The sequence below is a fragment of the Carassius carassius genome, chromosome 20 (genome assembly GCF_963082965.1).
Source record: "Carassius carassius chromosome 20, fCarCar2.1, whole genome shotgun sequence".
Classification (NCBI taxonomy): domain Eukaryota; kingdom Metazoa; phylum Chordata; class Actinopteri; order Cypriniformes; family Cyprinidae; genus Carassius; species Carassius carassius.
Window position 1 is genome coordinate 11,327,489 of NC_081774.1, and position 13,124 is coordinate 11,340,612.

General features: G+C 30.3%; 1 long non-coding RNA gene across 1 annotated transcript; it reads right to left on the minus strand.

The window, feature by feature from the left end:
- Positions 1–10,838: 10,838 nt before the first annotated feature.
- Positions 10,839–11,403, minus strand: LOC132095778 (uncharacterized). The gene is made up of 3 exons (XR_009422501.1): positions 11,123–11,403; positions 11,002–11,086; positions 10,839–10,850 (listed from the first exon to the last, which is right to left on the minus strand). It is a non-coding gene; the product is annotated as an uncharacterized LOC132095778 (long non-coding RNA).
- Positions 11,404–13,124: the final 1,721 nt, after the last annotated feature.

Below are 13,124 nucleotides of genomic sequence, written 5' to 3' on the forward strand. Positions count from 1 at the left end.
ACATATTTAATATAAAATGTAATAAAAAAACCTAGAGTTTCAGTAATGATTAGTTTAGGATTAAATCAGCTCTGATGTTAACAGATTTTTTCCTATTCATTTTATCCTATTTTGTCCTATTAAAGAGTTTTTTTAAAAACACCAAACATTTCAAACAACAATTTCAATGGTACTTCTGGTGTATAGGGAGTAATAATGATCTTACTTGTTTCGATAATCAGATTTGTGCCTGTCCCAAATATAATCTTATTCAATCCACCTCCAGTCACACACTATAAAGCCAAACACCAAAAACTAGAGATACCCAAGATGCTAGATCACTATATAAAACTCAGCTATGTGTCCTACTGTTTCCAGACAGAGGGAACTTTTGCTGACATTTTAAACTGCCTCCAATAATAAAATAAATGTTTAACCAACAAAGACAAGAATCAGAATATAAATCTCAATTTAATACTAGATTTAGATCTAATGTGTAAAAATGACTGCAGTATTTAACATTCCAACATTTCTACTGGCTCTGAAGTAAAAATGAATCCATTATTTCTGCCGTAGTATTCTTTAAACATGCATTATAAACTATCTTAAATAAAAATATCTAAAAAATAAAAGACATTGAGAGAGAGGTTAACTTATGGAGGAAATAAAAAATAAATGACATTTATAAAAGGAATGATTTCAAATTCAAGGATATAAGAATATTCATAAACTTACTTGTTTCAACTATCAATTTTGTGCTTTTCCCAAAGATAATCTTGTTTCCTCCACCTCCAAAAGTCACACAATGTAAGACCACCAAACAAAAACTATTTGGTCTAAGTGGCCCAATCAACTTTTCATAAAATAATAATTAGTAATGATCAGTTTTCACTTCACATGAATGCACTTTTATAATCTTATTAAGCTGAAGCGCTATCCAAGTATGTGCACTTTTGTGCTGTCATAATTCATGTGTTAGTTTATCTTAAAAATTAAACTGTCAAATATACTTAAATATGTAAAAGCCTAAAAAAATATATCATGATCTGGATACCCGATGTAGGGAAATCAATAATAATGATTTTGACTTTTTGATAAATTAACCCTTGAAATGTAGAGAATGTCTAAAATATCGCAATTATTTATATAATCATTGTTTACCTGCATTTACAGTGAGCTTTGTGCCTTTCCCAAATATCAATTTCTGTAATCCTGTCTGAGTCACACACTGTTAAACAGCTACACAAATACATGCTTGAAATGAAGCATGTTGTAATTACAGATTTACATGCTTTTATTTTTTAAGAAACATTCTCTCTGGGACAAAGGAACAAGATTATTTAGTGGCAAAAACTAAATCAGAACACAATATGTAGAACCTATAAATCAACTTACTTGTTTCTACTATCAATGTTGTGCCTTTCCCGAAGATAAGCTTGTCAAGTGCACTTTTAGTCACACAATATAAGACTACTAAGCAAAAACTAGCTGCCCTTAAACTTAATTCTCCTCAATGATTCTGATTAATATGACAACTTGTAATTGATAAGGTATAAACATACATTTTAAATCACACTAATGAATTACCATTAGTGAAAAGCACACTGCTAAATAACAACATTGAGTACTTTTTTAAAAATGAAGTCCTTTTTCTTGAGGACTTTATTAAAATATGATTCATTTTAAATGCATTACATTTGTATATCGATATGCATTCCTGTTATATGCATTAAAACTTATTATTTTACTAACATTCCTATTTTACTACTTATCCCAGAAAACACTTACTTGTTTCAACTATCAACTTTGTGCCCGTCCCAAAGAAAAGCTTGAAATTTCCACTTCCAGAAGTCACACAGCATATGACTACCAAGCAAAAACTACAGTACTTGAAAGGCTTTCTCAGACAGTCAAAGATTAATTTGTAAACTTATAATTGATAAAGGGTATTAAATATGAATTTTAAATTGTAGTAATAAATGACACTTAAAAGTGCATCACTAAATAACCATTTTCCTAGCATATGAAATGTATGGTTAAATATACATTTGTTTCTATTAAGGGCTAAATATGATTAACTTATTAAATTGTTATCTTAATAATATACTTTACTGATATGTAATGTACAATATATGATAAATAAATATTTAAATTAGTTATATCATAAATCTATATAAATAAATAAATACAAATATTGTGGATTGAAACATGAAGGAGTTCCCAATACCATTATTTTTAACAGTATTTTAAGTAACATAAACCTATTTATAAATGCTGTAAAATCCTCCATGTTTAGTTCATGATGTCTAGTGGCAAAAAATTGATCTTATTGTAAAATGTTATCATATATATACCCATACCAGTGCTCTCGAGTACATAAGTGAGAAATTAAATTAATTTTACCTGCATTTACATTGAGTTTTGTGCCTTTCCCAAATATTATTTTCTGTATTCCAATACCAGTCACACACTGTTTAATTGTAACACAAAAACATGCTGCCTGCTTTTAGATGTTACCGATAAAATACTCAAAAGTTATCACGAGTTAACAATTAACTTTTCCCAAAACCAGTTTTACTTTTAACTAAAACTAGGAAAATGTTAACAACATCAGGAATTTGCTGTACTCTACTTGAAGATGATTACAATTAACTTACTTGTTTCAATGAGCAGCTTTGTGCCTGTGCCAAATATAAGCTTATTGATTCCACCAGTATTCACACATTACAAAACCAAACAACAAAAACTAGTTAGACAGCCATTGCGCTGTCAAACTCTACAAGTATAACTTTACAGTCCAACTTGCAACTATAAAGTCCTTTGTGTAATAGCGACAGTTCTTAATATCCTTAATGCATTTTAGCTTATAAGACCAAGTATGTTTTACAACATTTTAAACTGGTATAGATTTTATTATACTACGTATTCCCTAACAACATTTTAAATGCCGTTAATGAAATTAAAACGCTGATTTTTTACATTTTGTTTCAAAAGTGAATCAGAAAAGCCAGTCTTTAAATTACTAATTAGACTAAAACATTTGTCTAATTTGTATTTGATCAAGTGTCCTTGCGTAGATCTTTTTAAATGGCAAAAGACATGATTGGTATTGATGAAAAAAAACACTTTCTTAACACATTTGACTCAGATTTAATTCTGTACATACAAGTAGTGCAAAATATAATGAACTTACTTGAATCAACTGTTAATTTTGTGCCTTTCCTGCACCTCCAGTATTCACACAATGTAACACTGCATATCAAAATCTCGTCACATACAACGCAAATCTACAGGTATTGCTAAAAAAAACACACACCAGCAGTGTGTTTTGTAAAAAGATAAATAAAGATACATTTCAATTTAAACGTCAATTATAAACTGACTACAATATTATTTAATTACTTTTTGCAAACATTGCCTATGCTTTGTCAAATGAATTGCTCCTTTTATGTTTTCATACTATAACCTTCCAAAGAAATTATGTTTTTTTTCAATGTTCAATTCAAATGTTTAATTGGCAAAAAACTTACTATTTTCAACTGTCAGTTTGGTTCCAGAGCCAAAAGTGATTTTCAAGCCTCCAGATTGAGTCACACACAATATTTTGTCTTTACAGAAACCTCCTCAATGCTACTACATGAACTATAAAAGAAAACAGTACCACTTTAAAAAAGATTCAATTCATCAACACTAGTTCATACAATAGCTAACATGAAATAACAATACACGTGAACAATGCTTTTACAGCATTTATCAATCTAGGTTAATTCTAACTTCTACATATTTGTTTTTTAATTTTTTATTTCAACTAATGTTTACTTAATGTTATTGTAAAATGTTACCAAGCAAGCTGTCACAAGCGGTTACATTTTCCATTAGTATTCATCTTTTAGATAAGGTTACTTCCAAAATTTTCGATACCTTCCCAAGTTTGACAACAACACTAAATTAGAAATTAGAAACTAAGCCAACCATTGCAATATTAAATGAGAATTCATGGATAGATTGAATTATAAATTGTCATAAATGAAAAAAAAACGCACACTTTAAGTGACAATGATAATCCAATATAAACAAACTTACTTTTTTCAACTATTAACTTTGTGCCTGTCCCAAAAAAAATCTTGTAGCCTCCAACTCCAGAAGTCACACACTAGCAGATCTCTGAACATAAACTGTCTTGAAAGACTGAAATCAACTCTACCAAATCTACCATAACTTATTAATGTCAAAGTGAACACCAATCAATTCTAATTAAAAGGATTTTTATAAATGTACTGAACTTTAAATAAATTTAAAAAAATAATGGCAGTGCTGTGGCAATAGGACTATTAGTATGCCTAACTATTAAATTAGAGCAATTTAAAATTTATATCGTTATCTGGACACCAAACGGTCATGTTTTTTTCTAATTTTCCATAGACACTTACTTGTTTCAACTATCAGTTTGGTTCCAGAGCCAAAATAGATTTGATTGAATCCAGATGAAGACACACAATGCAGTTTACCATAACAATAACTTTCTACACTTAAATCAATGATTTATGTAGCATGAAACAGTGAATTCAAACTAATGACTAAGATTTCACAAATTTATGCTTGTTATCATAATAATGTGAGGTGGGATATGGACTATGATGAACCAAAATTATAAGATTTTCTATTAAACAACATTGAATTTGCCAGCAACATTATTTTATGGATCAACATAATTTAGCACAAAAGTCCACTAAAGTCTTTCCCCTGAATTATTTAATATTGACCTGATTGTTAGAACAGATTACATTATATTTTAAAGTCTTCAATGTCTAGGTAAAGACACTGGTAATTTACAAACAATTGCTATGTAAGCAAATATGATAAATATGAAAAGGGATGTAATTACATGAAGTTTTAATGTTGAAATAAACTTACTTGTGTCAATTATCAACCTTGTGCCTGACCCAAAGATCATCTTATAACCTCCTCCAGAAGTCACACAACATGACACCACACAACTAAAACCTTCCAACACAACGGTCACAAATCTGCTTTTTGATTAAGCTGCTTTCACATATTAAACGATCTAAAGTCAGTTAACGCTCAAGTTTTATGACCTGTCATTAACTAGCATATTCTCTCAATCAATCATATTACTAACATTCATCTACCATACTGTCCATTTTACAGGTCAATGTGGGTAGGTTTGTAACAGTAGAAACAAAAAACGTAAACTGTTTGATTCTGCATACTCACTTGTACTAACATGCAATTTTGTGCCAGAACCAAAGATCACTTTTCCATATGCATCAGTCACACAATGTGAAGCACCATAACAAGAACTGATTACAGCTTACTTGCTGAGTATTTCATTATAACATTATACACACTTTATAAATATTTCCCTAATTTGCCACAAACATGCACTTTTTACATTTAGTTTTTTTTACATGCTTTACCTAAATTGTAACTCTAAATAAAGTACTCCTATGTGCACTGTGAGTAATAATGCCATTGAAACAATATTATATTTGTTTGCACGTTAGTTTGAGTATTTAAGAGTTGTGATCTAAATCTAGTATGCAAATAGAAATCATTTACCTGTATTTACAGTGAGCTTCGTCCCTGTTCCAAATATTATTTTCTGTGCTCCAGAATAAGTCACACACAGTTATACAGCTACACAAAAACATGCTGATTGTTTAAGGGAAAACAAACCCCAGCTTCACTAGTGAATGGTCTATAAACATATACGTAGAATATTTTAGGTTTTTAAAACAGTTGTCCTAATATGCGCCACTTTCTCCTGAGGATTACATCAAAACAGAATAAACCCTATTTAAATATTCATCTGAAATAAACAGGGCTGAGAATAATGAATTTACTGGTATTGACTGTTATTTTAGTGCCTCTCCCAAAAATAATGTTCAGTCCACTTGTAGTCACACAAAATCGCACAACAATAACCCATTACATGCAAAACTGTTGTATTATGTCTTACTAACGTCTATACCCGCATTATAATTAAAACAACTTTCTTAATCTAGGATGACTAAATTCTTAATCTAGGACATACTAAATAAAATAATGAAATGTAAACAGCAATTATCCTAAAGAACTTACTGCTTTGGATAATCAGTTTTGTGCCTGTTCCAAAGAACACCTTTCCTGCGATTCCAGCATTCACACAGTCTCAGACTACAAATCAAAAACCCTGAGGCTTTGGACATTATAATCTATAAGCACGTGATGTCTATATGTTCTGGTAAATATGGAAAATGTAAACATTTTAAATTTCAATAACTTTCACTTGTGCTAAAGTAAAAATTAAGCACAACATTTTGATTAATAGCGAGCATACTGACACAATCAGAAAAATGTTCAGTGAAATATATTACGGAAAATAATAATAGTAATATGTAATGCATTAATGCAAAGCTACACAAAGCACTTACTGGTTTCAACTGTCAGTTTAGTTCCAGAGCCAAAATTGAGTTTCAAGTCTCCACTAGTCACACACCAATTTTGTCTTTAGCAATAACTCCCTGCTCTATCGAAAATAACTCCAACATTGTGTGAAATACACCCAAAAATTTCTATCATATATCTCTTTTATTAGAAAAGTCATGACAAATCCATGACCTGGTCAATAATTTCAATTTTACAAATGGATGAATCTAAGGAGTTGGTATGGAACAAAAGGCCACCAGGGATCATTTTCTCCACTTTTTTTCTTCTTCTAGAAGATAATTATTTTATTTAAATAAATGTGCTGCATAAAAATCTATTTAAATTAAAATACTCATCCTAACCTTCTCTTCTCACATGACTAAACCATATCAAACAATAAACCTAGTATATTACACAAAGCATTTTAAAAGTGTTTTGTAACTTTTACTTGCCTGGTTCAACAATGAGTTTTGTTCCGCCGCCAAATATAATCTTATAATTTCCTGTATTCACACAGGGCTACAACCTATATCAAATACCCCATGCACATCTCTCTTAGCGGAGAACTGTCGTTCACTTTTAGAAGTGTTTTTAACTAAAGATGTAAAGAGAGAATAATGATTTCTGTTACATATGTATTTTCTGTTGTGCAGTATCAGGCTTGTATGGGTTATAGATTGTTATAATACATGCGTTTTAAGAACAGTTCAACAGTTTAGCAACAGTCAAGTTTTTATAATCCATCTGTTGAGATGATCTAACATCTACATTTCTAAAGCTGAATAAATGAACATTACATTACATTACAATACTGTCTAAAGGTGTTATGAGACTGGGTTTTTTTTTTTTTTTAAGGTATTAAGATCTTCTCATACCTGAATTTATTGTGAGTTTTGTTCCTTTTCCAAAAATAACCTTCCATGTTCCACCACTGCTAGACACACCGTGCTCGGTGCAATAACAAATACATGGACACTTTCATGACAGCAATATAAAGCTAAAATGCACAAATATAAACAATAACTAAAGATAAAAATTTGCTATTTTATACAATTTAAGCTCTTTCCTCTCATTTCTTTAATTGCTAAATTTGCAGCTTGTCTAAAGCAACCAATAATGTGAATTTTTATTCTTTCTTAAAAATATTGTTTGACTTGGTTGTATAACTTGTTGTATAACTTGACTGACTATGATGTAAATGAGGCTGATGTGCTTTAATGTCCTTTGATGTGTAATGCAAATGGAAATGTCTAAATATAATAGCCTGTGTTGCTTTTTGTATACTCACTTGACTGAATTTGTAAACGTGTGCCTGACCCAAAGAAAAGCTTGTTATATCCACCTCCAGCAGACACACAGTGCAACACACCATGTTCATTACCCGTTACAGACAGATTATTCTCACTCACTAAACTTATTCAACTTTAGATAGCAAAATAAGTGGCTACAATAAATATATTGTATGTTCATGATATTTCATGCAATAGTCACTATATAATTATCTGGAGACCTTTTATGATCAACCAATGAACTACAAAACAAGACATAACCAGATACGCACCAGTCAAAGCTTTTTTTTAAAGATTTCCTATTCATTCAAATCAAATATGAATTGGATGACCATACTATAAAGCAAATTAAATTTACATACCAAAGATCTAATGAGATAAAAACTACTATAATTTGGGCTTGCCTGTACAGCATCACTTAATTCAATGACACAACATGCACATAAAGTATGCTGTTGTAAATTCTCAGATACTTGCCTGATTCAACAATGAGCTTTGTTCCACTTCCAAAAAACAACTGGTTAGTATTTGCATCCACACAGCACTACAACCTGCATCAAAAACTCAATTCACTACTTGTCACTGCAGAAAAATAAAAGATTTAGACTTTAAAGGTTGAATTTTTAAAACTGATGAAGGGAATAATCAATGTTTTCACATATTTATTTAAATTATGATGTTGTGTAATATTACACCTGTAGTTTCAATTTTATTCCTTATTTTAAATTTCTATCTCTTGTTAAACAATTTGAAGATCTTTTAACTATCACACTCTCAGTCCAATAACCAAAACAAAGAGTCTGAAATGAACAGAAAACTGAGAAAACGGTCCTACCACGTGATAACGAACTTGAAAACTTTAGCATTTTTACAAATTCAAATGGTTCAGCAAATTTTGTCTATGTTTTTTTAGTAGTACTTCTGTTTCTATAACAGGCATACTTTTTTACTTACTTGATTCAATGAAAAGATTGGTCCCTTGACCAAAAATCAGCTTATTTCCAGCACCAACATTCACACAACTTACTATCCCACTACAAAAACCATTTGTAATGTACGATAAATGTTAGAAGCTAAACCAGTGCAGAAATGCACCCAACTGTATTTTTTTGTATTTAAAATGAAGAATTTGACTATGCATCTATGTTTGACATGTAGTAAGTACATTGTTAAGGAATTTTAACAATTGGAAATATTTTTATTATTCCTAACAGTTCAGTTTACATTGTCAAACACAGAATTTCTATATGCATTTTACTTACTGGTTTGAATTTGCAACTTTGTTCCTTTTCCAAAAAAGATTCTGTCTGCGCTATTAGACACACAAAGTGACGCTTCATACCAAATACCGCCAAACACTGAAACTGTCCATTCAGCAGAACAATTTTTTACTTTATATATTTTTACTTTATATATTTTAGTAGTAAAGTTAATCACAGCAATTTATTGTTTTGCATTTATTAGCTTTTCTTTATTTTTCAAAGTATAAATTTAAATCTGAAATGTGAGATTTAAGACTTTAATAACAGGGCATGTTTAAAAGAGATTCATTTTTAGAGAATTACATTTCATAAATAAGATGCATATGCTTTTTGGTGTATTTGTTTCATTCTAGAGAGCACTTTCTCTAGGACTTTCACTCAGCAACTCATCAGAATCACCTTTCATAGAGTTTCAACATTTCAACCTTCAACATTTGCCCAATTACTAAAGCAATATTAGCACCAAAGTCACAGAACATTCTCTCTCTCTCTCTCTCTCTCTCTCTCTCTCTCTGTCATATATATATATATATATATATATATATATATATATATATATATATATAAACGCAAAACTCTGAAGATGTTTTAAGTGCCAACTTACTTGCATGGATGAAAAGTTTTGTTCCTTTACCAAAGTTTATCTTTCCAAGACTGCCAGTATTCACACATGGCTATACATCCATACATAAACCTATGCATCAGAGGCAATCTCTAAAACTATATGGTGCATTTCAGAAGCAATTTCATAATGCATTTTTATTTTTAAATATTCTATTAGATTTGCTTGTTCAATAAAAATTGGCATGTTATATGTAACATTAAGGATGTTTTAATTCTACCTCTGAAAAAAGAATCAAGAAAGATGTACTCATATGATAAATGTAGTAAACAATCACAAACATTAACTGTTTAACTACACAACATGTTTGGGTATATTTGAATGAAGCATGACAAAAATAAGTTGTTTTAAAATGCACACAAAATATATGTTATATTATACTAAACTATTTTTTTGCAAACTGCTTATTTAGTATTTAAAAGTCATTTGTAAGATAAATATTTTTAGTGATTTAAAGATCAGCGAGAGCAGAAACTTACTTGATTCCATAATTAGTTTGATGCCATTTGCAAGAATAAGCCTGTCATTCCCTCTAGTCACACAACGTTATACACCATTACAGAAACTCCCTGTAAATGCCTCAATCCTCACATCAGTGATTTAGGGAAAAAAACATATGTTTTTAAATCAATTTCAATAATTAAATCAATTATTTCTATTTTCTTATGAAGCAGTATATGACATTTAGTTGAAATTTCACATAGATTGAAATTGGATTTAGATGAAGGAAAAGTGAATACTAAACACTTTCAAATACAACAGCCATGCAGTTGAATCTTTTAATGTCATACTATAAAGCAACAATAAAAGCTATTTAAAATAATACTCACTGGTCTGCACAATTAACTTTGTTCCAGATCCCATAATGATCTTGAAGCCAGAACCAGATGACCACAGTGTTGCATTCTCAGACGTAAAACCTCCTCACACAAGATATAGATAAATAAGATAATTTTAAATGGTATATCTTCAAATCATAATTTAGCAAGCATTCAAGATCAATGATAAAAAGCTTAAAATGATCAAAACACTTCTATATTTTATCTAATTTCCCCCTCAATTTGAGAATTATCAGATGCATACCAAAAAATTTAGTGATGATTTTAATAATATCAATCATGCATCAATGATCTTGATGCAAAAACCTCTCTAATACATTTAAATGTGTTATTGTGGTAAAACAAATCAATTCAGAAAGAGTTTAAATCCTTACCTTAGTGTCCCCTACTCACAGTTTATATCAGATCCCGGAATAAGTTTGTACTTCCTCTGTAAGAAACAGTGTGTGTATTAAAAGTATCAGACACCTCAATCTTTGCTAAAAAATGAATTCAAACCAGAGAATTAAAATGCCACTTGCACAGCAGAACAATTTAGTTAGCTGAAGACAATCTTTCAAATGAGAAATATGGTAACTCACCTCTTCATATAGACATCGGTGTTCTACTGGCCTAGTTTTAACGTTACACACATGGCCAAGGCCTAAACTTATTTCAGGTTCATTTCTGTGAACCAACATACAGAAGCAATCTGTGAAATACTAGGCTAAGATTTACATTTGCTTTACTCGGTTTTGTTTCGTAAACGTTTAGTAAAACTAAATGTATTTGTTGTCAACGAAGCTAAGTCTTATTTTAAGGCGTTTTAGATCTAAATTAATGCTTTTGCTTGAAAAAAAAACACATAATATTGAGTCGAGCTTTATATTTGATGGAGTATCAAGCAGACACAAACGTTTAGGCTAGTTACCTGTGCCACCACGTGCTATTTGTAGAGAGCTAAGATTTTTTTTTTATTCTATGATATAAAAAGTGTCTTCTAACAGCGGGGTAAAGCCAGATTGAAAACAGGACATGGGCCAGGTCAGACTAGAATCATGTTTCCCTTAAGCCAAAAGCTTTCGAGAGTCTTGCATGTTTACATTAACAAAAGACGTGTGGAACACGCGGAATCACGTTGGATGTAAATGCTCAGTCGGCCACTAGAGGGCACTCAAGTCCTCCAGTCAAAACCAATGGCAAAATCCCACTACCAGCCACAGGAGGGCAGTACACTTTATTTCATGGTCTTAGATGAGTAGCGAGCTCAGCTCAACGTTTTCGTGAAAGAAAGTTGAGCACATCACTTAATATTCATTAATAAATAGTTCATAAATAATAAAATTAAGTGATTTATAAAGAAAACAAAAAAGTGCTCTTAACAGACTTAGTAACGCACTAACTTTTCTCAAATGCAGGCTAATCATCAAAACTGAGGAAAACTATTTTGAGGAATATTTATTTTTAAATCATTTTATGTAAGAGTTAAGTAATTAAAAACTTTAATTAAAAAACTCAAAACCTGTAGCTGTGAGACTTTACAGCTGTTTTTCTCTTTCTGTAATAGAGTGGAAAAAATGAAGCAACAAACATACTAATTCTTGGAACCCAAAGCGAGCAGCAGATCTTTATCTGAAACTGTGGTTAGAATCTGCCTCCAGTGCCAATGTGCTGTTGAAACTGTGGTTTAGACATACTCACACAAAACTTCTCTTTTATCAAGACATTTTATTATTTAATATATTTTTGAAAAATCATATAACATGCAAAGATCAGAGCCTCAATAGTTAAGTGAAATAGTTATCCGTTACACAATTAGACAATGTAAAAGTCTTAAACAATGATATACTGTTATGTAAAAAAAAGAAGTAAAAAAAGTAAAAAAAATGTAAAGTATAAAAATTAAAAAAAAAAAAACTTTGCAACTAAAGCCGAAAATACACACACCAATGCAAAGCAATAAACACATTATACCACTGAATTCAGAAATGTTTCTAAATATCAAAAAGGTTTGCAATATTTCTGTATATTTGAAAGGCATTACTAACAATTTTTATTTTTATTTTCATTATTATTATTAGATAGAATATAGATTAATATTGACCCTGTGGCTGACTGTATAACCGCATTTGTTCGTTTGTGAGATTATTCAGATGATTTTGCTGAATTGAACTTTTAAAATACAAAGGCCTTTACAGTCATCATTACATTAACTGCAACACATTTAGCTAGCAGAATTCTCAGACCTGTCACAAGAAGATTCATGAAGTTCATTTTTGGAACACCTGCAAAAAAAAAAAAAGAAAACAAATGAATCATCCTTTGATTTTAAATTAATTTAAATCTTGTAAATCATAGTATAATGTAGATAATTTCACACATGCAAGATATACATGCAGAATATCTTATGTATTGTATTACAAACCAGTGTCTATGAACTCTGAGGCAGAAGTTTTAGTTGTACTTGTTTCACAAGGCTGTGGAGACGATGGTTTGGGTTGATCTACAGAATACAAATTAGGTAGAACAAAACAAAAAAACTCTTAATATATATTTTGCATTTACAATACTAAAAAAAATTTTTTTAAATCACATTAAAAGTTTTTTTAAAAAGAAACAATAATTATCTATTTAAGTACAAACCTGTTGGTTCAGTAGTGTCAGTTTTGTTTGCCTTTTCTTCATCCATTTCGCATGTTTTGATTTTTGAATTACCACTGAATCC